A 5,108-nucleotide genomic window follows, 5' to 3' on the forward strand; every position below is an offset into this window, starting at 1 on the left:
ATCCTAATCCTCAGAACCCATGAATAGGTTGTTACATGAGAAGGGGAATTAAGGTTGCGACCAGGATTAAGATTATCCAGGTGGGCCCGATGTAATCACAGCAGTCTTAAATGTGGAAAGGGGAGGTAGGAGAGTCAGGGATGAAACATGAGAATGATTCAAGCAGCCATTGCTGGCTTTGAAGCTGGAAGAGAGTCAAGAGCCGAGGAATGCGACAGCCTCTAGATCCTGGAAAAGGTGAAGAAACTGATTTTCCTCTAGAGCCTCCAGAAGGAATGAAGTTCTGCTGGCATCTTCATTTCAGCCCAGAGAGGCCCATTTTGGACTTCCAAACTCCAGAAGTGTTAGATAATAAATCTGTAATGTTTTAGGCCGCCAAATTTGTGGTAATTTGTGACAGCAGCAGCAGGAAACTATATAGACTCTGAAAGAGTGGAGAAGTAGGGGAAGCAGGAAGTAGGGGAAGCAGGAAGACTGTGGAGGAAATTCTGTTCCATGCAGAGTGAACAGCCAGTGCAAACCCTTCAGCATTGTTTGAGGAACTGAAACGTACCTTGGGAGAGGAGGAGAGAGGAGCCGAGATGAGGCTGGTGAGAGGACAGCAAGGGGGCAAATGGGGCAGGAATTTCGGGTTTGTCTTAATATACTGAAGTATGTGGAGCAGGGAAGCGACACGATTGGCTCTGTGAATGAAAATCTTATGCTCAAACTTCCACTTCTGAGGAGATAAAGTAGATGTACTTTTCTCTGGTCTTTTCGCTTTGTGCAGTAAAATATCTGGGCATTATTTATAAAACATAAGAAGACTCTGAAAGCTGAACAGAGGCAGAGTGGCTAGGTGGCTCATCAGAGCATAAGGAACGACACAGCAGAGAGTTCCCTGGGTTTTCTTTTTGCTTCATCCATCCCAGATGTGGACCCAAGAAAGCTGGCAACCAGAAAATGCTAATGGGCACAGGAAAAACAACGACAAAAGCCTGCTCTCTCCAGCCAAAAGACTGGAAAAGGGGAAAGCTAGCAAGACAGAAAGCTTTTAGACAATAACCACCCTACCCTAGCCAAACATCTCAGAAAAAACTTTGGCGCCACCCCCACCAGCAAAAGCTGAAATGGGGAGCCTAGACCTCTCCTTTGGCAGGCTGTAATGAGGCAACTTCAACCTCTCCACGGGGGTGGTGTTACAGAAGGCCAAGCAGGGAGCTGGGACTGTCGATGTGAACTTGGCTATGTGACTTGCTTTGGTCAGTGGAGCATTTTGAGATATCAGAACAGAAGCCTTAAATGTGCTTGTGTGAAAACAAATGCTCGATTGTCCTCCACTGAATCTGGGGTGATTTGTTAGGTAGCAATATTGCAACAATAGATCGCTAATATGCACTAGGAAAGCACTTCGAATTTAAATTTCGTACCTAGGATGTAGGAATAAACAGTTTATATTCTATTTTTACATTTTTTCTTTAAGCCTCAGTTTCCTAATCTACATTCTTTAACAATGTATAATTTTTGATCGTGCTCATGTTTATTTCACAGTTGACTTAATCTTGCCAAGAATCTTACTAACATTTCGCGATGGCCAGTTCTTTAAAAGAAAGTTTCCTTTGAGTTTTGGAGTTGGCAGATGTACCACGTCAACAAAGCCAAATGGAACATCACAGGGAAATAAGGCAATTTGCTAAATGAGGATGTAGTCTCCTGCTTCTAAAGTTATTTTTCTTCCAAGGCCAACAAGAGGAATCAAGACTTTGACATCTTTGCTCTAATGATGGGCTTATGTTCATACTCCTCAGCTGGAAAATCCTTTGCCCAGAGAACCCACTTTGGCCTTTGCTTTCCTGAAATAGAGATCTACAGACAATTCCAGGTCTCCTCCAATAAACTGCATCATCTTTCTAAATCCCTATGGGCGATAAGAGTCTACAATTATCTTTCTATGATGATCTATTCTATAGCAATGAAATCTACATATGTCATCAACCTGAGCAAATCTCAAAAACAAAATGTTGAATGAAAATAACTGAGATCCCAAATGATACATACTAAGTACTCTACAGCCTCACTGAATGTCATTGATCAGTTCTTGGAAACTGTGACTTTAAGTGAAATGACACATAATGAATCCCATTTTCCCACAGGCTAATTGATATAAACAAAAGAGTAAGTTCCTACAGCATATTTCTGGTAAAAAACAAAACAAAACAAAACAAAACATCACTCTACTTCCAAATAAAGACCCCAAACACTTCTAATATTAAACATTGAAATAAATGTGAGCTATTCATACATTTAAGAAAGATGAATAAAAACAAGTAAGATCATTATTTTCCAACCTCTTATTCCACTTCGGGGTTGTAGGTGGCCAGAGCCTATCTCGGCAGCTCAGAAGCAAGGTGGGAACCCACCCTGGACAGGACGCCATTCCATTGCAGGGTGCACACACTCGCACCCACCCTCATTCATACTGGGACAACGTAGACATGCCAATTCACCTCATGTGCACATCTTTGGGATATGGGAGGAAACCGGAGTTCTTAGAGAAAAACTGCACAGACATGGAGAGCACATAAAAACTCCACAGAGTCAGTGGCCCCAGCCATAACTGATTCCCTACCCCACCCCCCGCATTAATGTCATAAGAAGATGATGTTGAACAAAACGTTAATTGAGGACCTGTTGTGTATGGTTCATGTTCTTTCTGCCTGTGGATGCTGGTGAGTGAGCATCAATTCTCTCCGCCCACTGTTGTCACATTCGGTTTCCCAGGAGCTTTTCATGGGAGGGTTGAGCTTTGAAACAACTGAGGAGAGTCTGTGGAGCCATTCTGAGCCGTGGCGAATGCTCACGGACTGTGTGGTAAAAAGAGCCAAACACCAAGCGCTCCAGGGGCTCTGGGTTTGTCATGCATGTATGCCACCGTGGAGGAAGTGGCTGCAGCCACGAATGCAAGGCCACACGAGGTGGACGGAAGAGTTGTGGAACCAAAGATGGCTGCCTCAAGACAAGATTCTCAAAGGCCTGGTGCCCACTTCACTGTGAGAAAGATTTTTGTGGGTGGCACTGAAGAAGACATGGAAAACCGTCACCTAAGAGATGATTTTGAACAGGATGGGAAAACTGAAGTGACTGAAATCATGACCGACTGAGGGACTAGCAAGAAGAGAGGCTTTGCTTTTGTGACCTTTGATGACTGTGACCTTGTAGACAAACTCACTCAGAAATACCATCCTATGAATGAATGGCCACAACTGTAACGCGAGGAAAGCCCAGTCTAAGGAAGAGATGGCTAGTGCTTCGACCAGCCAAAGTGGTTCTGGAAACTTTGGTGGTGGCCATGATGGTAGTTTTGGTGGAAATGACAAGTTTAGTCATGGAGGAAACTGCAGTGGTCAAGGTGACTTTGGCGGAAGATGTGGTGGTGGTGGTGGATATGGTGGCAGTGGAGATGGCTATGGTGGATTTGACAATGATGGAAGCAGTTTTGGAAGTGGAAAGATTTATAGTGATTTTGGCGATTACAACGTCAAATTCCGGACCCATAAAAGGGGAAACTCTGACAGGGAAGCTACAGGTTATAATAGATTTGTGAATTCAACCAAGCACAGTGGCAGCAAGGCCTTGCTGCTGTAAAGAAGACATGTTTCAGACAATATTTATGTGTGTGGGTGACAAACTCAAGGACTTTGACTAATTATACAACGGGTTATTTTAGCTTCTGTTCTGTGTAAAGTGCAAAGTGTAAAACATTACAACAAAGGGTTTTAATATACATTTTTGCGCCCAGGCTGTTGATTGCTAAATGTCATAGTCCAATTATGACACTGAATAAACCTATCTTTTAAAAAATCATAAAAATAAAGTTATAAGTTGCTTAAGGAGACAGACAGAGAGGAGAACGGGCATTGAGGGACAAATACTAACCTTCTGATAGTGACCATCTCTAGAACGGAGAAGGAGGATGTAGCAGGGACCGACAGTTTATTGGGACTTTGGTGATATCTGTAATGTTTTCTTTCTTCTAAACATGACTGGAAGCAAATTGAAAAATGTAAACCCTTGTTAGTGCTGGGTGGTGGAAATATGTGTGCTTGTTATGTTGTTCTTTGCTCTTTGCTGCAACTTTTATTTTGTAAAAACAAACAAACAAACCAACCTGTCTTTTCAACCTTATCCCCTCCGTACTTCTATCTGTATCATAAAATTTGCCAGTCTGCCGCTTCTCAGTTTCTGACCCATGTGTCTGTCTCTCTCACCTGTTCATGACCTTCCAGAGGGCTGGCTTGATAGCTCTGTGCCACAGGTGCCCAGGTGAGTCATGATCTGTTCGGTAAGTAGAGATCGAGCGCCTGTGTGCTGGGGCTGTGCAAGAGGCTGGAGATGGCAAACGACACCTTGCCCTCCAGAAGCTCACAGGGTAATGGGGGAGCAGGCAGTTCCGAGGGTAGGGAGGGACGGGGCTGGGGAAAACCCCCAGAGATCTGAAGAAGTAGAGACCATCAAATGGAGAGGCGGGAGAAAATACTTCCAGCCAAGGGTACGGTTTTTGTGCAAAAGCTTCAAGAGACAGCAGGGAGGATATGAGGAACTAGAAATTCGGGGTGGTAGAGCGCCAAAGGGGAAATGGGGCTACAGAGGAAGGTGTGGGTGGAGGCGCAGGGTTTGGGAGCACAGCCTCAAGGTCAGTAGACTGAGGCTCTATCACTTACTACAAAGGCGCATCACTTACCCTATCTTTAAGCCTCGGTTTCCCAATCAACAAAATGGGGATTAAAAATATCATTTCATCAAGTTGTCATGAGGCTTCAAGGAAGCAATAAATATAAAATGTTTGGCACTTGGTCAGGGTTCAATACATGCTAGTTTTACTATCTTTATTTGGGGTCAAAGAGAAAGAGGCACAAAAGGATTGTAAGGGAGTGGCTGTGACCAGTGCAAAACTATTTTGACAATGATCACTTAGGCAACAGTAGGGAAAGGGCCTGAGAGGTGCCCAGAATCGTCAGCTGCTGAAATACTTAGGGATATTTCCCTCCACGTTTGCACTCTTTCAGGGGCCATTTCCCCCATTTTCAAAACTCCGAGATTAAAACTGCAAGTGAGAAAAAACTCCCTAA

The 5,108-nt window shown here is 43.9% G+C and overlaps 1 pseudogene; it reads left to right on the top strand.

Moving 5' to 3' along the window:
• Positions 1 to 209: 209 nt before the first annotated feature.
• LOC120601923 (heterogeneous nuclear ribonucleoprotein A1-like) lies at positions 210 to 4,559 on the top strand (annotated as a pseudogene).
• The last annotated feature ends 549 nt before the right edge of the window (positions 4,560 to 5,108 follow it).

The sequence above is a fragment of the Pteropus medius genome, unplaced genomic scaffold (genome assembly GCF_902729225.1).
Source record: "Pteropus medius unplaced genomic scaffold, Ma_sr-lr_union100, whole genome shotgun sequence".
Taxonomy (NCBI): Eukaryota; Metazoa; Chordata; class Mammalia; order Chiroptera; family Pteropodidae; genus Pteropus; species Pteropus medius.